The sequence below is a fragment of the Scyliorhinus torazame genome, chromosome 18 (assembly GCF_047496885.1).
Source record: "Scyliorhinus torazame isolate Kashiwa2021f chromosome 18, sScyTor2.1, whole genome shotgun sequence".
Taxonomy (NCBI): Eukaryota; Metazoa; Chordata; class Chondrichthyes; order Carcharhiniformes; family Scyliorhinidae; genus Scyliorhinus; species Scyliorhinus torazame.
This window is the reverse complement of record NC_092724.1, coordinates 41,322,997-41,344,296: the sequence shown is the minus strand read 5'-3', so window position 1 is coordinate 41,344,296 and position 21,300 is coordinate 41,322,997. Positions and strand designations below refer to the sequence as shown.

General features: G+C 46.9%; 1 protein-coding gene across 10 annotated transcripts in view; it reads left to right on the top strand.

Annotated features, from left to right (window-relative positions):
- The window catches only part of marchf2 (membrane-associated ring finger (C3HC4) 2), a 53,202-nt gene that overhangs the window by 17,427 nt on the left and 14,475 nt on the right, over positions 1–21,300 (top strand). For 2 of the 10 annotated variants that reach the window (XM_072482649.1, XM_072482650.1), the window contains exons 2-4: positions 6,348–6,403; positions 15,019–15,072; positions 19,598–19,662. The exons of 2 other annotated variants lie outside the window; for them this stretch is intronic. The gene's annotated coding sequence lies outside the window, so the exon portion shown is untranslated. The remainder of the gene's footprint in view (positions 1–6,347; positions 6,404–15,018; positions 15,073–19,597; positions 19,663–21,300) is intronic. 6 more of the 10 variants (XM_072482648.1, XM_072482652.1, XM_072482656.1 and 3 more) reach the window with 5 other exon arrangements.

Here is a 21,300-nt window from a genome sequence, read left to right as displayed (position 1 = left end):
TCTTTGACTTGGTCTGAATTATTTGGGATATAGGTGCAACACTCTGCACCAATCAGGGCACAGGTGCCACCTTTCTCGGCTAACAAATAGTCAAGTGCCATTCGATTCTGTAAGGTAATAGATCTGATGGCAACCATTTCGTCAGAAATTCCAATTAGGGCGTAGGAGGTATCATTAGCTACTTGTTCTATTATGTCAGTTAGTTTGTTCAATTCACTGGCCGCTCGTCTCCGCCAATAAAAATGAATAAGGTGAGCAAGAAATCTATCCTTTACGCTGAGCGCACGTTTCGCTCTTTGAACTGGTGGTCCTGTTAGGGTAGAGAGATGACGGATGGAAGGTATGACATACGCTAAATAACAGGCTCCTGACCAAAGTCTTGGAAGCCAGGGGTAGGCCTTGTTATCACAGACAAAATAGGTTCCATTATAAGGAGTATAATGGGTAATTTCTTCTATGAGATCTGGAAATGTGGAATTACTCGTGAGATTACGTAAGCCTGTTAGGATGGAGGCGCGAGCAATTCTTTGAGCTCGGAATCGAGTACAAGATGTACTCACATGAAAGTAACTGGAGCAATTGCTCTATCCCATCCTCATTCCTACAGGATCATCACTAACTAAGCATATGAACCTTTTCTGGTTAGTAGACAGGAGGTGAATTTGGGGAGGATTTTGGTCTATGTCATAGTCATGTTGATACCATCCTTTAACGATGTTCAATGAATAACATGCAGATCTCCAATATTGGACATAATGATTAACATTAACCGCCATTCTGGAGTCCCAACATTTTTCTGCTCCTTGACGGACATGGGAAGAGCGATCAGAGCTCTGAAAAATAGACCATTCAGCGATTTCTGAAATGTTAAAAGGAACGGGTATAAAAGGGATACCTCCCTCTGAGTGGGCAGGAATTGCAGTACACACCCAGCACCCGGGGATATTACATTTTTGAGCATAACTGTGAGACATTTGAAGAACGGTGTTGTCATGTAACTGTTCAAAGAAGCCTGCTAAGCAGACCAGGCAACTTAAAATTAATAATGTTGCAAACATTATAACGGATTATTATTCTGATGCGCGCGCTTCACATGTGACCCGTGAATCCAGTGTTTCTTTCCTTGGAGTTTCATGGCCGATTGTGTAATCGGCAGCACTTGGTAAGGGCCCTCCCACTTGGTCCCAAGAGTGTCCTTTTGCAACTTCTTTAGGTACACAGCTTCGCCAGGGACAATAGTATGTCCTCCTTCGGGGGAACATCCCAGGCTGCGGAAACCTGTTGAGAAGCAGAACCAACAGCATTTGTTAGATTTTGACAATAACTAAGTAATGCATCACTCATTAAATGACAGTCTGTCTTTCGTAAGTCAATAGTTCCGGCAGGGACATGGGTCTGCCTGTGATGACCTCAAATGGGCTTAGGCCGTTCTGTTTGGGTTGCTCTGATACTGCACAGTACGAGGGGCAAAGCTTGAATCCAGCTCATGCCTTCTTGGCTGTATTTGGACAGTCGTTCTTTTAAGGTTCTTTTAGCGTTCCACTAGTCCTGATGATTCTGGATGATAAGGACAATGCAAATTCCAATTAACCTGCACACCTCCTGACATACAACACCCATAAAGTGGGTTCCATTATCTGAATCAATGCTAGCTGGTACTCCCCATCTGGGAATATAGTCTTTGCATAGGATTTTGGCTGTAGCGTTTCTGACTGGAGTAGCTTCTATCCATCTAGAAAATCATTCTGCCATTCTATCACAAGGACCTCAGTGTATCTTTGGCACGGAGGAAGGGTGATGTATTCGACCTGTATGTTCTGAAATGATCCTGCAGGGGCAGGAGCTCTTAGCTGGGGCATTTTCATGATGGGTCCTAAGTTGTTTTTTTGACATGTCACACAATGATCCGATACCAATTGTGCATGTTTTTTGAATCCTTTGCCACATCAACATCTGTGGAATCGATCCATCATCTGTTGAGGGGCTAGATCTCCCCATGAATGGATCTGTTGTGCCAGGAATGGCATCAGTGCCTTTGGTGCCACTGGTTTATCAGTCTGAACTTGTCTCCAGATATCATCATCATACTCCTCAATACCTGAATCTAGCCATGACCATTTTTCTTGTTGTTTGGAGTCACGTTGCATTTCACGTAGATCTTGTAATAATTTGGTCACTCCTAATTTGTAGATGTGTCTTGGTGGTGCTGAAGGATGCCACTTAGAGGCAGCTTTCTTTGCTGCTTGGTCTGCAAAGGCATTTCCTTTAGCTTCCATAGTATCTTCTTGAGTATGAGCCTTACATTTGAGAATAGTTAGTTCTTTTGGTAAAGCCATTGCTTCTATCAGGTCTTGTACTTCTTTCCCATTTCGTATAGGTGCCCCTGCTGTGGTAAGGTATCCTCTTTTCTTCCATAAGTGACCAAAATGATGGGCTACTCCAAAACCATATCTGGAGTCCGTATAGATGTTTGCTGATTGATCTTTTGCCACATGACATGCTTCTGTTAGAGCCCTTAATTCGGCCTGTTGAGCTGATGTTCCTTGGGGCAAACTTTTTTCCGCCATTACTTCATAGAGGCTGGTGACTGGCCTTTCTGACACCTTTATCAATAAAGGAGAAACCATCTGTAAATAGAATCAAATCTGGGTTCTGTAGTGGTTCTTCTACCAGGCGTGCCTCTTCCATTTCTTTTGTTACTTCCACACAAGTCATGTCCTTCTTCCTCTCCCCCCTTTTGCACCTCAGGAAGTGGGAGCAAAGTTGACGGATTGACTGGACTTACTCGGTGGAAGTAAAGATTAGCTGCTTCCAACACTACTGTCCATCTGGCTGATGTGACTTGTGATACTCTGTTCAGGGAATGGACTGCATGGGGATATTTAATAGTCAACTGCTGGTCTAAGAAAAGGCCTGCTGTAGTCATTAAAGCTTGACAGGTTGCTTCCATGGCTCTGAGGCAGCTGCCATATGCCAGTGCCACATTGTCGAGTTTGGCAGTAATATCCTACAGGTCTTAACTGGTCACCATGTTTTTGGGCTAGGACTGCTGTCATGTAGCCGTCTATCTCATGAACAAACATAGTGAAAGGCCTTCTATTGTGTGGAATGCCAAGTGCAGGTGCTGTGCACAAAGGACGTTTCAGGTTCAAGAATGACTCTTTCTGTTCCAATGTGAGGTTAAATTAGTCTTTTGATTTCCGGTTGCCTTTTAGGAGATCATTTAATGGTTGAGCCAGCTGAGTAAAAATTTGTTTGATTTTTTGTAAACATTTTATTGAGGTATTTTTGGTTTTACAACAACAACAAAATAAACAAACAATGTACATGAATCTATAAACATAGTGCAAAAGCCGTCTCCCTCCCTTACAGGTCCCACCATTATTAGCCCCCTACTCTAAGCTAAACTAACCCCCCCCCCTCCCACTTCTGCTGACGATTAATTTTCCGCAAAGAAGTCGACGAATGGTTGCCCCTCCGGGCGAACCCTAACATTGACCCTCTCATGGTGAACTTAATTTTCTCCAGACAGAAAAAGCTAGCCATGTCAGATAGCCAGTCTCCGACTTCGGGGGCTTTGAGTCCCTCCAAGCTAGTAGTATCCGTCTCCGGGCTACCAGGGAAGCAAAGGCCAGAACGTCTGCCTCTTTCTCCTATTGGATTCCCGGATCTTCCGACACCCTGAAAATCGCCACCTCTGGACTCGGTGCCACCCACTGTGGACATGACATCTGCAAACCCCTGCTAAAATCCCCAGAACATGTGGACATGGTTCGCTGGCCCTTCCGCACACTTTGCACACTTGCCTTCCACCCCAAAGAATCTGCTCATCTGGGCCACTGTCATGTGAGCCCGATGAACAACCTTGAATTGTATCAGGCTGAGCCTGGCACATGTTGTGGACGCGTTGACTCTACTCAACACGTCTGCCCATTGACCATCCTCTATCTCTCCTCCCAGCTCCTCCTCCCACTTGCGCTTCAGCTCCTCAGTCTGCGTCTCCTCTGACCCCATAAGTTCCTTGTAAAGGTCACTTTACACTCCCTTCTTCTACCCACCCTCTGGAAACTACCCTGTCCCGAATCCCCCTTGGTGGTAGGAGCGGGAAGGTTGAAATCTGTCTACATAGGTAGTCCCGCACCTGCAGGTACCTGAATTTGCTTCCCCTTCGCCAATCCAAACTTCTCCTCCAACGCCCTCAAACTCGGAAAGCTCCCCTCAATAAACATATCCTCCACCCTCTCAATCCCTGCTCTCCGCCATCTCCAGAACCCCCCCATCCAAACTTCCCGGGGCAAACCGGTAATTATTACAGATTGGTGACCAAACCGATGCTCCATCTGCTCCCACATGCCTCCTCCATTGCCCCCAGACTCTCAGGGCTGCCACCACCACGGGGCTGGTGGAGTACCGTGCCGGCGGGAACAGCAGAGGCGCAGTTACCAATGCCCCAAATTGGTGCCCTTGCATGAAGCCGCCTCCAGACGCTCCCATGTCGACACCCCCCCCCCCCCCCCCCCCCCCTCCCAACCATCCACTTCCCGATCATGGCTATATTCGCCGCCCAGTAATAGTTACTAAAATTTGGCAGCGCCAGCTCGCCCTCTCTCCGACTCTGCTCAAGCATTACCTTCCTTACTCGCGGGTTCGTGCCCGCCGAAACAAAGTCGGTGATCACTTTGTTGACCCGTTTTTTTTTTTAAAAAGGAACGCGGAATAAAGATGGGGAGACACTGAAATACAAACAGGAATCTCGGGAGGACTGAAAAATGTTGGTTTTTAGCAAACCATTTTAAGAAGCCATTTTAAATCTTGGGTCATTTATTCCTTTAGACTTGTTATATACCAGAAAGGTAGATTCTACATCAGGTTGCGATATTTAATTTCTAGTACCATTCTTAAAAAAATGTTTGGAATTTGCAATTTGTTTTCTTTGCTTAACAGTTTTTAATTTTCTTTTAGGGGAGAAAAGGGATTAACTTCTAGTGTATCCATGAAGTGCTAAATGTCTACAAGTTGTACAACAAAATAGCATGCAATCAATAACAAGATGCCATTAGTAATATATTAAACACCACATGGTGTGCACAACATCCATTTCAATCTTATTTTAAAATGGAATTTAATTGTTTCTTTCAACTTAAATATTAAAATTCCAGGAAAAGGCTACTTTGACTTTGTGCTTATAATTATACAAATTTCATGTATGTAAATATTTGATTTGAATGAAAAACGTCCTCACTTCAATTTTTAAAAAGTCTGATCTCCACTGATGCACCAAACAGACTGGGTTAAATCCAGATGAATCAGCTAATTCCAGCTAGCACAGCCATAGGAGTATTATTGTTTTCTTTAGTACATCCAAGAAATTGACTGGGTTCCTGCTGTTTATTGTTATCCACTGCCCCCTCCCCCTACTGCAAATATATATATTTTTAGAAGCAATAAGGATATGGTCTGGCATAGTTTGTCACAGCCATGAATGAATAAACTGTCACACTAACTTGTGACACCAAGGGATTGATACATTTGAGCATGCAGAAAAAAATGGCAAAGGTAAAAAAAGATTCTATTCATACAATTCAGGGGAGGCAGTGGCGCAATGGTATTGTCACTGGACTAGTAATCCAGAGACCAGGGGTAATTTTGTGGGGACTCGGGTTCGAATCCCACCGTGAAATTTGAATTCAGTAAAAATCTGGAATTGAAAGTATAATGACCATGAACCCAATGTCGATTGTCATAAAAACCCATTTGGTTCACGAATGTCCTTTAGGGAAGGAAATCTGTCGCTGTTGCCTTGTCTGACCTACAGGTGAATATTAAGTCCAGCAATGTGTTTGACTCGCCCTCGGGGATAGGCGATATATACTGGCCCAACCAACAAAGTCCAGCTCCCATGAATAAAAAAAACTTGACTGCCAGTTAATCGGATATTAAAAGTTTTAAGAATAGGGCAGCATGGTGGTGCAGTGGTGAACACTGCTGCCTCACGGCGCCGAGGTCCCATGTTCGATCCCAGCTCTGAGTCACTGTCCGTGTGGAGTTTGCACATTCTCCCCATGTTTGCGTGGGTTTCGCCCCCACAGCCCAAAAAGATGTGCAGGGTAGGTGGATTAGCCACTCTAAATTGTCCCTTAATTGGAAAAAATGAATTGGGTACTCTCCATTTTTAAAAAGCTGTAAGAATAGCCGGATTAATCTTGCTAGGTACCCTGATGACTCTGATTGTTATTCATATGTGATGGTGAATATTGGATATTTAAATGGAGATTGATGCTCATGTTTTATTTAACGAGTTTCATAAATAGTGATGAGAAAAGTGTACTTTTCCTCCCCTGGCCTAGCTTGGATAGATGTGACTGTCATCAACACAAGTGCAACGGAGAAAATTAGATTCCAGGTGAGGCCTCAGTCCAGTTTGCAGATGATTTCCATTGAGGACTATTTAAATACATTCTCACATGTGTTTTGAAGTAACTAAATGAAAATGGTATTTTATTGAATTGTGACTAGAGCAAAATGTCATCATAGAGAAAGAAAGGTGGCAAAGAGGAACTGACTTGGAGAGGCTTCCACAGCATGGAGTGTAGGCTGCCACCATTGATCAGGGTGTTGAGCTAAGAATTAGGGGATTTTATCACAAAACAAGTATTTTAAATTTGCTGCATTGGGGAATTGGGAGACTAGGTCATTATGATGATGAGTAGAAATTGGTGCAGGTTCAGATACAGGCAGCAGTCTTTTGAACAAATTGAAGTTTATGGAAGGTGAGAGATTATTGGACTACTTTGGCTCAAGGAGCAGACCATTGGCAAGCTGGACAATGGAGAAAGACATTAGAGCAGGGATGGTGTAATTGATTGTATCAAAGACTACTGAGAAATTGTGCACAACAGTAACAGACTCTTGTTTTGAAATTTGGTTAGGACTGTTACGCTTCTAATCCTCCCACAGAACCAAAATAAAGAGTTTCAAACAGGAAATGGGCACAAATTTGGGAGGTCACAGCAGTTCAAAGACATTGGAGAGAGAAAAAAGATAGAAAATGGCATGGCAGTAAGTAAGGGCAGGGTGGTGTTTTTTGAGAAGGAGGATAATTATAGCCATTTTGAAAGGGAGGTCGTCAGTACCCGAGTAAAGGAAGCCATTGGCAATATCAGCTAAAATCGGGGCATGAAATTGGTTAAAGGCGTAGCAGAGGAAGGTCTAGTGGGCAAGGTGAACTTAGCGTGCAGGGTGATAAAGAGACATGGTGTTCCACACCTAAAGTAAGGAGGAAACTAACGGGTTTTGTGGGCAAGGAGAAACAGCTGGAACTGCTTAACAGGTGATTGTCTTGGTGGCAAGAAATCCATTAATTCTTTAATATTGAATACGAGGAAAGAGGAAGTGGGGAGTGGATTTGAAAGAAGCTGTTGGTAGGAGCAAGAAGGAGCCTGGAATTATCTATGTCCGCTAAGATAATCCTCAAATATTGAGTACTTTTTGCAGAGGCCCATACTTTTTGCAGAAGCCCATTAAAACAAAATGTGTTTGAGCCAGATCTGATGATTGACTGACTCAGTTGTGTTCCAGGCATGGCTAGTTGTGTTCCAGGCATGGCTACTTTTGTGCACCTTGGACTTGAGGGAGCCAGATAGGATTGTAGCATGAAGACTACTGGGGATGGAAGACAATGAAGGTTTTGTTGGGGGGGGGCAAGGACCTTTTTTTTTTAAATTTGCATTTGTATTGCATTTTTCATGACCACTGGATGTCTCAAAATGCTTTACAACCAATGAAGTATTTTTGTAGTGTGCTCACAGTTATAATGTTCAAAAATGATTGTTATGGATAGCCCCAGCAATTATAGTCAGTTTAACATCAGTAGTGGACAAGCTTCTAGAAATATTATTCAGGATAGAATTAGTACTCACTTAAAAAATGTGTGATCGGGGAAATGTGTGATCATGTGCAGCATGGATTTCTAAAGGGGAAATCATATTTGACTAACTCACTGGAGTTTTTTGAGGAGGTAACAGAAAGGGTTGATGAGGGTAATGCTGTTGATGTGGTGTACATGGACGTTTAGGTATTCAATACAGTGATACACAACAGACTTGTGGCGAAAAGTTATAGCTCATGGAATAAAAGGGACAAGAATAATAAATTGTCACAAGTATGAAGTTACTGTGAAAAGACCCTAGTCGCCACATTCCCGCCCCTGTTCAGGTAAGCTGGTATGGGAACAGGCGGTGGAATGTGGCGACAAGGGGCTTTTCACAGTAACAATGTGGATACAATATTGGCTGAATAATAGGAAGCAGAGTGTAATGGTCAATGGATATTTTTTAGGCTGGAGGAACGTTTGTCGTGATGTTCCCCAGGGGTTGGTATTGGTTTCCTTGCTTTTCCTGATCTGTATACTAATGATTGAGATCTTGGTGTGCAGGGGACAATATTGCGGATGGCACAAAACCTGTAAGTATTGTAAGCTGTGTAGAGGACACTAGGGGTGCGACCTATCGACCACGCTGCATCCAAAAAGCAGCGCGTCATGGCACAATGCGGCTGGTAAATGACGGGAGGCCATTGGCCAAAGGGGAACTGGAAATAGGAGAGGTGGTCGGGGCGGGGGTCCGCCGTCTGGGGGACTGGAGGGTGCGGGAGGCACGGGCACGTGACTGGCCTAGAAAATGAGATGGCTAGTTGGCAGGGGGTGGGGGTGAGCAGCCCCCCAATCCGGCTGATAACTTGGAATGTGAGGGGCCTGAACGGGCCGGTCAAGAGGGCCTGGGTGTACTTAAAGGGACTGAAGGCAGACGTGGTTATGCTCCAGGAGACACATCTGAAGGTGGCAGATCAGGTTATGCTGAGAAAGGGATGGGTAGGACAGGTATTCCATTCGGGGCTGGATGCGAAGAACAGAGGGGTTGCAATACTGGTGGGGAAGCGGGTGTCGTTTGAGGCAAAGAATATTGTAGTGGCTAATGGAGGTCGATACGTGATGGTGAGCGGTAGGTTGCAGGGGGTGCGGGTGGTACTGGTAAACGTATACGCCCCGAACTGGGATGATGCCGGATTTATGAAGCGCATGCTGGGTCGGATTCCGGACCTGGAGGTAGGATGCTTGATAATGGGGGGGGGGTTTCAACACGGTGCTGGATCCAGCATTGGATCGCTCTAGGTCCAAGACGGGGAAGAGGCCGGCTGCGGCCAAGGTGCTTAGGGGGTTTATGGACCAGATGGGGGGAGTGGATCCATGGAGGTTTGCCAGGCCCCTAGCCAGGGAATTCTCATTCTTTTCCCATGTACATAGAGCCTACTCCCGGATAGATTTTTTTGTTTTGAGTAGGGCGCTAATCCCGAAAGTGGAGGGAACGGTGTATTCGGCCATAGCCATCTCGGACCACGCCCCGCACTGGGTGGAGCTGGAGTTAGGAGAGGAGAGGGATCAGCGTCCGCTGTGGCGTCTTGATGTGGGATTATTGGCGGATGAGGAGGTGTGCGGGAGGGTGCGGGGGTGCATAGAGAGATATTTGGAGGCCAATGACAACGGAGAGGTGCAGGTGGGGGTAGTCTGGGAGGCGTTGAAGGCGGTGGTCAGGGGAGAGTTGATCTCCATCAGGGCCCACAGGGAGAAGAGAGAGGGAGGGGTTGGTGGGGGAGATCTTAAGGGTGGACAGGAGATATGCAGAGGCCCCCGAGGAGGGACTACTCGGGGAGCGGCGAAGCCTCCAGACGGAGTTTGACCTGTTGACGACAGGGAAAGCAGAGGCACAGTGGAGGAAAGCACAGGGCGCGACGTACGAGTATGGGGAGAAGGCGAGCCGGATGCTGGCACACCAGCTTCATAAGAGGGAGGCAGCGAGGGAGATAGGTGGAGTTAAGGATAGCGGGGGGAATACGGTGCGGAGTGCGGTGAGAGTAAATGAGGTATTCAAGGACTTCTATGAGGAGCTGTACAGATCTGAGTCCCCAGCGGGGGAAGAGGGGATGCGACGATTTTTGGATCAACTGAAGTTCCCGAGGGTGGAGGAGCAGGAGGTGGCTGGTTTAGGGGCGCCAATTGGGTTGGAGGAGCTGGTTAAAGGATTGGGGAATAGGCAGGCGGGGAAGGCCCCGGGGCCAGATGGGTTCCCGGTTGAGTTTTATAGGAAATATGTGGACCTGCTAGGCCCGTTGCTAGTGAGGACATTCAATGAGGCAAGGGAGGGGGGGGGCCTGCCCCCGACAATGTCCGGGGCGCTGATCTCTCTGATCCTGAAGCGGGACAAGGACCCACTGCAACGTGGGTCGTATAGACCGATCTCGCTCCTCAATGTGGATGCTAAGTTGCTGGCAAAAGTGCTGGCTACGAGAATTGAGGACTGTGTCCCGGGGGTGATCCATGAGGACCAGACGGGATTTGTAAAGGGCAGGCAGTTAAACACTAATGTGCGGAGGCTCCTCAACGTGATTATGATGCCATTGGTGGAGGGAGAAGCGGAGGTAGTGGCAGCTATGGACGGGGAGAAGGCCTTCGACCGGGTGGAGTGGGAGTATCTTTGGGAAGTGTTGCGGAGGTTTGGGTTCGGGGAGGGGTTCATCAGCTGGGTCAGGCTGCTATATACAGCCCTGGTGGCGAGTGTGGCTACGAATCGGCGGAGGTCGGAGTACTTTCGGCTGTACCGAGGGACGAGGCAGGGGTGCCCCCTGTCCCCCTTGTTGTTTGCATTGGCAATTGAGCCTTTGGCCATGGCACTAAGAGAGTCCAGGAAATTGAGGGGATTGGTCCGAGGGGGAGAGGAACACCGGGTGTTGTTGTATGCTGACGACCTGTTGCTGTATGTGGCAGATTCAGTGGAGGGGATGGCGGAGGTCATGCGGATCCCAAGGGAGTTTGGGGACTTCTCGGGCTATAAGCTCAACGTAGGGAAAAGTGAGCTCTTTGTGGTGCATCCAGGGGACCAGGGAAGGGGGATAGACGACCTACCATTGAAGAGGGCGGAAAGGAACTTTCGGTACTTGGGGATCCAGGTGGCTGGGAGTTGGGGGGGGTCCTGCACAAGCTCAATTTGACACGCTTCGTGGAGCAGATGGAGGAGGATTTCAAAAGATGGGATGTGCTGCCACTCTTGCTAGCGGGCAGGGTACAGTCGGTTAAAATGATGGTCCTCCCGAGGTTTCTCTTTGTGTTCCAGTGCCTTCCCATTATGATTACCAAGGCTTTTTTTAAATGGGTAGGTAGGAGCATCATGGGTTTTGTGTGGGCAAATAAGACCCCGAGGGTAAAGAGGGTGTTTCTGGAGCGTAGCAGGGACAGAGGAGGGCTGGTGCTGCCGAATCTGTGCGGCTATTATTGGGCAGCCAATGTGACGATGATCCGAAAGTGGGTAATAGAGGGAGAGGGGGCGGCGTGGAAGAGGTTGGAGATGGCGTCCAGCAGGGGCACGAGCCTGAGAGCGCTGGTGACGGCACCGCTGCCGCTTTCGCCGACAAGGTACACCACCAGTCCGGTGGTGACGGCAACGTTGAAGATCTGGGGACAGTGGAGACGGCATAGTGGCGAGGTGGAAACCTCGGTTTAGTCCCCGATTCGGGAGAACCATCGGTTTGTCCCGGGAAGGATGGATGGGGGGTTTCGGAGCTGGCATCGGGCAGGGATTAGAAGAATGGGGGATCTGTTTATAGATGGGACGTTTGCGAGCCTAGGGGCGCTGGAGGAGAAGTTTGGGTTACCCCCGGGAAATGCGTTCAGGTATATGCAAGTGAGGGCGTTTGTGAGGCGGCAGGTGAGGGAATTCCCATTGCTCCCGGCACAGGGGATTCAGGACAGGGTGATTTCGGGTGTATGTGTCGGAGAAGGCAAGGTTTCGGCAATCTATCAGGAGATGAAAGAAGAGGAGGAGGCCTCGGTTGAGGAGTTAAAGGGCAAGTGGGAGGAGGAGCTTGGGGAGGAGATAGATGAGGGTCTGTGGGCTGATGCCCTGAGTAGGGTTAATTCCTCTTCCTCTTGCGCCAGGCTCAGCCTAATACAATTTAAGGTTACTCACAGAGCGCATATGACAGGGGCGAGGTTGAGTAGGTTCTTTGGGATGGAGGACAGGTGTGGGAGGTGCTCGGGAAGCCCGGCGAATGTTCTGGTCGTGCCCGGCACTGGATGGGTTCTGGAGGGGTTTTGCGAGGACTATGTCCAAGGTGGTGAAAGTTCAGGTCAAGCCGAGCTGGGGGTTGGCACTATTTGGGGTAACGGATGAGCCGGGAGTACAGGAGGCGAAAGAGGCCGGTATCCTGGCCTTTGCGTCCCTGGTAGCCCGGCGGAGGATCTTGCTATTATGGAAGGATGCAAAGCCCCCCCAGTGTGGAAGCCTGGATAAAGGACATGGCAGGGTTCATTAAGCTGGAGAGGATAAAGTTTGCAGTGAGAGGGTCTGTGCAGGGGTTCTTCAGGCAGTGGCAACCGTTCCTAGACTATCTCGCGGAGCGTTAGGAGGAGGTCAGCAGCAACCCGGGGGGGGGGGGGGGGGGGGGTTCTCTTTCGAGGGAAGTATTTGGGTGGGTGGGGGGGGGGCTTCCCCAAGGGTACCTTTGAATGTCATATGGGGGGGTTACTATATACGGGGGAAACCCAATGTATAAGTTTTATATTATTTTCGATTGTTGTGTTTGTGTTCTTTTTTCTTTTTGTTATGGTGGGGGGTTTGTTAAAACTTTTGTTGGAAAAATCTGAATAAACATATATTTTTTTAAAATAAAAAATGACGGGAGGCCCCGCTCCTGCGATCTACCCGCCTTGCGAGATGTAACGTGATCTCACAAGGCGTCACGATGAGAAGCCCGCCCATTTTCCACACATAGTTCGAGTCTGGAATGCATTGCCAGTATTTGTGGTGGAGGCCGGTTCAATCGTGATATTCAAGAGCAAATTAGATTGTTTCTATTCAAGTAATTTGCAGGGGAATGGGGCTAAACCATGTTACTTGTTTGGAGAGCCAGTGCAGACATGATGGGCCAAATGGCTCCCTCCTGTGCCATAACAATTTTGTGATACAGCAGCTATTTGTGCAAAGCAAGCTCCCACAAACAGCAATTTGGCAATCACCAGATTTGTTTAGTGATGTTGATGAGGGATAAATATTGGTCCGGACACAAAGCATGGATCAGTGATGGGGCTACAACTATATAAATGATTTGGATGTGGTGGACTAAATGTAATATTTCCAAATTTGCTTCTAACACAAAACTAGATGGGAATGTGAGTTGTGAAGAGTATGCAAGAAGGCTTCAAGTGGACTTAGATAGGCTAAGTGATTTGGCAATAACATGGCAGCTGAAATATAATGTGAATAAGTGTGAAGTAATCTACTTTGGTAGATAAAACCGAAAGATGGAGGGCGGGATTCTCCGCTCCCGGGACGAAATGCTTGCGCCGTCGTGAACGCCGTCGAGTTTCATGACGCTGTGAACAGGGCCCGCGCACGACCTATTCTGGCCCCCGTAGGTTCACGGCGCTCCAGCCTCCTTACGCGGCACCAAATGGGCGCTGCGCCAACCCGCGCATATGCAGTTGGGACAGCTCATTCCTGCGCATGCGCAGTTGGGCCGCGCCATCCTGCGCATGCGCGGCGAACCTCTTACGCGTGCCGGCCCCTCACCAACATGACGCTGGGGTTCTGGGGCCGGTCGTGGAAGGAGGTAGGCCCGGGGGGGAGAGGCCGGTCCGCCGATCGGTGGGCCCCGATCGCGGGCCAGACCTCATCGGAGGCCCCCCCTGGTGAAGGAGCCCCCGCCCCTCTCTCTTTCCCCCCCCCCCCCCCCCCCCCCCCAGCATTCCCGCACAGTTCCCGCCAGCAGCGACCAGGGGTGAATGACACTGGCGGGACTGTCATTTTTTTCGGCGGCCGCTCAGCCCATCCGGGCCGAAGAATCACCGCTCGCCGTTTGCGGCGATTCTCCGAGCGGCCCGGCGTGATTCTCGCGGCGCTGGTTTCGGAGGGTTGGGAGATTCGTGTGGGGTGTCGGGGCGGCGTGGCGAGTCTCGCGCGATGCCCCGGAGATTCTCCCACCCGGCGTGGGGGGGGGGAAGAATACCGCCCGGAGTATTTCTTGAATGGTGAGAAGTTGGAAAGAATGAATTGATGCCCAAAGGGACCTGGGTCTCAGTATTCTTGATCACTAAAAGCAAGCATGCAGATGCAGCAAGCAATTAGGAAGGCAAATGATATTTTGGCCTTTATCTCTAGGCGATTTGAATACAGGAGCTGCAATTGTACAGAGCCTTGATGAGACTGTACCTGAAGTATTGTGTACAGTTTTCATCTCCTTCTCTAAGGAAGGATATATTTGCTACAGAGGGGGTGCAATGATGGTTCAATAGTCTAATCCTTGGGATGGTGGGATTGTCTTACGAGGAGTGATTGAGGAAACAGGGCCTGCATTCTCTAGAATTTAGAAGAATAAGAGGTGATTTAATTGGAAGTTATAAAGTTTGTGCATGAAGTGACAAGGTAGCTGTAGATAGAACGTTTTTCTTGGCTGGTGCTTCAGAATAAGGGGCAGGTCATATAAAATTGAGATGAGGAGGAATTTCTTCACTCAGATGGTGGCGAATTGTTGAAACTCTCTAATCCAGCAGGCTGTAGAAGCTCAATCATTGAACATGTTCAAAACCAAAATTAATAGATTTCTCAATATTAATGACGCCATGGGATATGGGGGTAGCATGGGATAGTGGTCTTGAGGTAGATGATCAGCTATGACCTAATTGAATAGCAGAGCAGGTTTGATTGGCCGAATGACCTACACTTGCTCCTTTGTTCCTATGATTCCCTGCTCTTCACTATAATGCTTTGAGATCTTTTATGTTTACCTGAGGGAATATTGTGACTCAGAAGCAAGAATTCTACCAACTGAACCATGGCTGACACTTCACTCTCAGCAATAGTTCAGCAACTAAATGATTCAAGATGTATTGTAGTAAATGGAGGGTGATAGGCTCGCTAGCTGAGATTTTGAATGTGTTGGTAACCAATTAATGTTTTTTTTTTCCTCCAGGGGTAGATGTGGAAAAATAAATTATGGAGATGTGGATGGCGAGTGACATGAGAGGTCAGTGATAGGCTTGTTTGTAATCAAGGCCACAGGCTTATAGCAAGGTCAAGAGGTGGATGCATGAATATGGGTGGGAGAGCTTTTATGGACAGCAAGGTTTAGGAAAGTGGTGAATTCAGGAGAAAGGAACAAAATTCAGTTGAGTTTGAGTCATCGTTTGGTGCAGAGACTGAAGAAAGATAGAATGGATGGTATATTTGTGAGAAACTTTGAATGAGACTTGGTAGACAGACTCTTTTTGTACCCAATTATTTTTTTTCCAATTAAGGGGCAATTTAGTGTGGCGAATTCACCTACTGTGCACATCTTTTTAGATTGTGGGGGTGCAACTCATGCAGACATGGGGAGAATGTACAAAATCCGCACAGATAGTAACTCGAGGCCGGGATCGAACCCGGGTCCTCAGCGCCGTGAGGCAGCAGTGCTAGCCACTGTGACGCCGTGCTTTGATAGACAGACTCGATGGGCCTTCTGCAATGTAGTGGTTTAAATTTGAACGGGCGTTTGAGAGAAGTGGAACAGATTGAAATACTCGACAGAGTAAATAGAAGATTTGTGGGAGTTGCTAAGGTTTGACTTGATGTTATTGGCCACATTGTTTCGGTTGGGGCAGGTAAATGGTAATTACAGACAACTTAGCTTTGCACTAACATTGGAGATGTAATTTAACAACAGCTGAATTGTTCTAAGTTCAGTCTGATCTTTTGTTTTAAGTTTTGTGTAAGCAAAAAGTACAATATGCTCTCAGACTGAACTGCAGTGAATTAAATTTAAGAAAAACATTCCTTTTATGGTTTCTTAAACTTGCTCTTGCAACCTCCTCCAGATGTGCGAGTGGGTGAACAATTTCCTACACCGCTTCCAACTGGGGCGTTTCCATGGTGTGACAAATAAAATCAGTTTTTGTGTGTAAAACTGGCTGTCTCCTTTTGTTTTAGACTCCAATTGAATTCTGCTTCCAAATCTGCAATTATTCAAAAACTCCCTTGTTTGAATGTTAATATTGACCAGTTTCTCAGAAAAAAAACATTAGATGGAGCAGAAAAAAGGAATGCCCCATCATTTTAAAATACTCCTGATCAAGATATGCATTTTTGGAAAATGGATTCAGTATGGATGTGTCACCTACCTGATCACTGCTATAAACAAAATTGAAAAAAATGTTAGCCTGTTGTTGAATGACTATTTTTTGCAAATTCTTTCATGATATCTGGGTTCATTGGAAAAGACAGCTTTTGTTGCATTATCTTGAATTGTCCTTGAACTGATTGGCTGGCTTGGCCATTTCAGAGAGCAGTTAAGAGTCAACTACATTTCTGAGGTGTAGAATCGCATGTAGGTCAGATGGAGTAAGGATGGCAAATTTCCCTCTCTGAAGGACATAGTGAACCAGATGGGTTTTGAACAACAATCATTGATAGCTGTCATTGTTACCATTTTTAAAAAAATAATATTTTTATTCGCCATTTTCACATTTTCTTCAGAATTTACACCCTACCAACAAACAGTAAACGGTAACAAATACAATGTCAATCCCCTTATTAACAAAAAGGATCCCATCCTCAAACGTCCCCAAACAACGGCCCTCCAATATAAGCATCAAATAAAAGAAACCCTCCCAAGGTGGGAAAAAAAAGGAGAAAAAAAAGAATCCGGAATCGCCTATGGTCACCATTGACATATAGCCACCCCCCAACCCTTCCCCCTAATATTCAATGCCATCCAATCCCCGAAAGAGTACCGTGAATGACACCCATGAATTGTAGACATCACCCCCCCCCTCCCAGACTCCTCCCCTCCACTTCCTCTTGTAAACTCCTCCCCCAACCTCGGTTCCTTCCCCCAACTTTTCACCCTGGCTCGACTCACCGGAACCTGTTCTACCAGGCTCCGATGGCCGCAGCTCCTCCCCCCACCTCGCTCCCGTGAAGCCGGCCAGCGTGGAGGCCCCCGCCCAGGTCTCCTTCCCCCTTGCCCGGTCCCAGGAAAACCAAGAAATCCCCTTTAGCACACAACCCCCGCATACACACCCATGACCCAAAGAACCATCATTGCAAATTAAAGTCCCATCTCTTCCCTTGTCCAAATATATACAGGGTTGACTCATTTAGTACATACGCCAACACGCAGTGGAAGAATAAAGTTACATGAGGTTACATCGGTACACGCCCATTTCTCAATTCTGCCATAGTCCTTCTGCCTTCGCAAACTCATCCGCTGCTTCCACCGTCCCAAAATAAAAGTCCTTGGATTTGTAGGTCACCCTCAACTTAGCTAGATATACTATGCCGCACTGCACCTTGCTGATGTACAGTGCCTTCTTCACCCGGCTGAAGGCAGCCCGCCTGCTCGCCAGCTCCACCGTAAAGTCCTGGTATATGCGTATACCAGCTCCAGCCCACTGCACCACCCGCTTCTGCTTTGCCCAGCACAGGACCTTCTCCTTCACGCTGTACCTATGGAAGCACAGAGTCACGACTCTTGGCGGCTTACTCGCCTTTGGTATAGGCCTCCACGACCGATGAGCCCGATCCAGTTCATATCGGGAAGGATCGTCCCCCTCCCCCAGTAGCTTTGCCAACATCGTGGCAAAATACTCCGTCAGCTTCGGTCCTTCCACTCCTTCGGGCAGACCCACAATCCTCAGATTCTGTCGCCTGGATCTGTTTTCCAGGTCTTCCATTTTGGCTCGTAGACCCTTGTTAGTCTCCATCACCCTCCACAACTCCTTCCCCATCGAGGTGAGTTGATCACTGTGCTGCGATAATGCCTCTTCCACTTCCTTCAGTGTCTCACCTTGCTCCCGCACCTCCGCCACTGCACTCGATACCGCCGCCCTCACCGGGGCAATCGCTTCCTCCACCAGCACTTTCAATACCGCCCCCATCTCCTTCTTCATCGCTTTCATGTGCTTTATGAACTGCTTTTCAAGTTCCACGGCCATCACTTTGGTCATTTCTTCTGCCGTGAGCATTGCGGCCTCCCCTGGTGCCCCAGCCTCCGCTTCCCTTGCAGCCCCCACGCTGACCTTTACACTCCCCGGCAGACTTTCATTAACCACTTTTTTCACGGCCGTTTTTTCCCCAAGTTGGAAATTTCACCTCACTGTGCCTTCTTACTGCTTTTTCAGCCTCCGGTGCCCATGGGACCAGGCGTTAAGACCCCGGAAATTCCGTTCCCGAACGGGAGCCCTCCAGTGTGCGGTTGCCTCCCCCACCCGCCGTCACCGAAGTCCATCGTTACCATTTCTGAGACTTGCTTTATATTCCATGTTTATTAATTGAATTTAAATTCCACCAGAGTTAACGTGGTGGGAGGGATTTGAACCTGTGCCCCCACAGATTAGCTTGGGCCTCAGGACGTTACCACTACACCACCATCTTCCCTCAAATTTGGAATTATGTATCTGAGGAGAATACAAGAATTCTGTTTCTTTTGTCGCTGGGTGTCTGTTTCACGCAGAACACCACCAATGTTAGTGTGAAAGCCTATGGGTTTCTGTGTGCCTGATGGTGTACACGCTAGCTTCTGTTGAGGGAAAGCCCTACATGACTAAGCTGAGACTTGGGGATACCCAAGTATATGTAAGGAAGCTGGTGTAATTTAACCAGCCAAAACTGGACAATGGTGGGCAACCTGGTCTCCCTTTTTTGGTGAGAGAGGGTCGAGGCAAACTTTGCTTTATCTATTTTATACAGGTGTGTTGGAGTAATCAGTGATTGAAACCATCTTGGTGATCTATGGGAGAATTTTGGAGGAGAAATTGTCTCTCTGGAGCAGGTTAAGGCTAAGTGGGAGGAGGAGCTGGGGATGGTGCTGGAGGAGGTGTTGTAGTGTGAGGTGCAGCGGAGGGTGAATGCCTCCACCTCCTGTGCGAGGTTGGGGTTGATGCACCTAAAGGTAGTACACTGAGCACATCTGATGAAATTGAGGATTGAGGGGGTGGAGGATATTTGTGAGCAGTGTGGGAGGGGTCCAGCCAATCACTGACGCATGTTCTGGTCCTACCTAAAGTTGGAGACATTTTGGAGATCGTTCTTCACCATGTCGGCAATCTTGCATGTGGACTTAGAGCCCAGTCCCTGGGGGTCATTTTCGGGGTTTCAATCTTGCCGGAATTGCAGACGGAAGCGGGGCAGATGTTTTAGCCTTCGCCTCGTTAATCGCTCACAGGCGGGTTCTGTTAGGTTGGAGGTCAGTTTCTCCACCCTGTGTCTCGGTGAGGCTGGGGGATTTAATGGAGTTCTTGTACTTAGAAACGGTGAAATTTGCTCGGGGGGTTGGGGATGAGTGCGGGATTCCATAAGAGATAGGGTTTGTTTATATTACATTTCAAGGAGCTGGTTACTGTCAACTGCTCGCTGAGGGAGGGGGGGGGCAGCAAGGGGGAGGTTGGTTACAGTGTTGGGGGTTTGGGGTTATGTGTTGGTTTTAGTTTGTAATGTGTTGTAAATGCTAAAATTTGAATACAGATATATTTTTTAAAATCAATGATTCTAACATGTATTCCTGTACCTTGCAGTTTTGACACGAGGGCCACTGCAGGCAGTATGTTTTTCATAAGACTTTTTCATCTATGACAGAAATGTAAGTGTTTTTTTTTAAACCTTAATAGATTAAAATTATGAATGAGTTGAACAGCCTGGATGTCGAGAGAATGTTTCCACTGTGGGAGAGTTCAAGATGAAAGGCCATAAATACTACATAGATAATGCATTTCTCATGAGAATAAAGTCTGTTTCTCTGATTACATAAAAGGGTTTCCCAATGCATCAGATGTACACACGACAAAGAACTGAAGAGCCATTACTACCAATGAGATTTGTTGGCACTTATAAGTTTAGTTAAGTTTACCTCCTTGAGGATCAAAGTTTCCAGATGTGCAGTGATTCTTGGCACTCGTATCAAAAAGTACATGAATCTTTATTTTTTTTCTTCCCTCTTTGCCCTACCCATATTCCGTAAGTAATTTTTAGATTGCAAGGAACTATGGAAAACCTGAAAAAGGGGAAGCTGCAAATGTTTGCAGTTTCGATGTAACATGTGGGATGGAAAGTATGGAGTTTCATTCTGAACAGATCAATTTTGAAGGATTGTCAGAAGATCTTTACTGCTGATGCCAAGTTTACAACTGCCTTTTACACAGAATATTCAACACTAAAATAGGCCATTCAGCCCAGCTAGTCTATGGTGATGTTTATACTTCACTTGAGTCTGCTCTCATATCATCTACCTCATCACAGCCTTTCAGCTTTCTATCTTTTTATTTTTCTCACTTACCCATCTGATTTCCTTTTGAAAGCATCTAAACTATTGCCTCAACCATTTCCTGTGGTAATGAGTTCCACTCTCTTAGATTTGTTAGTAACTGTTCGTAACTGTCTAGTATTTATGGCCTTTAGTTTTGAACTCTCCCACAAGTGGAAACTTTCTTTCCACATCCAGGCTGTTCAACTCATTAATAATTTTCAAGGTCTCAATCAGGCCTTCTGTAAGTCTCTCTTTTCCAAAGAGACCCAATCTGTTTAATCTTTCTTGGTATCTATTTTGCACTTTTTGCAATGCTCCTGTCATTTTTATAATATGCAAACCAGAACTCTGCACAGCATTCTAAACCTGGCCAGGGTTTTATGCAAGTTGACTTCACTACTTTTGAATTGTTATGGGGAATAGATCAACAGAGTCGCAAAGTGATGGTCGGTATGAGTACAAATTCTAGGGCAAGAGGACATGGTTCCAAGGTTATAAATTAAGATAACTCCAGTATCTGGACTAGCTTCTCGAGGGAAGCAATATAAGTTTTACAGATTTCAAGATGGTGATGGATATATTTTGGTAGATAGGGCTTTTGAAGGGAATGACTGAAATTGAGTAGGTCTTTGTCAATGGACAGAATTGGTCTTTTTCGAATTGTGCACAACTCTAGTCAAAGGACATTGGTAGAGAAAAGATTAATATGCCTCAAGTCCTAAGCCAGTGATCCATTTGGTGAACAATTTGCTGGAGTGACTCACTATGCTGTGGGGAGTTTTCCCGGGGCTTTTCTTGAAATTTACAGTTTTTCTGGTAAAGTTGCCTCTTCTAAGAGATAACATTACAAATGTGTAAGATGGATAGTTCATGGACCTCCACTATCTAACAGGATCAACATGGTTGCTCCAAGTGGTCTTTTCACAGTTTATGGTAGGGATGGCCTTTATCGAAGTAGTATATTCGGGGCCTGTA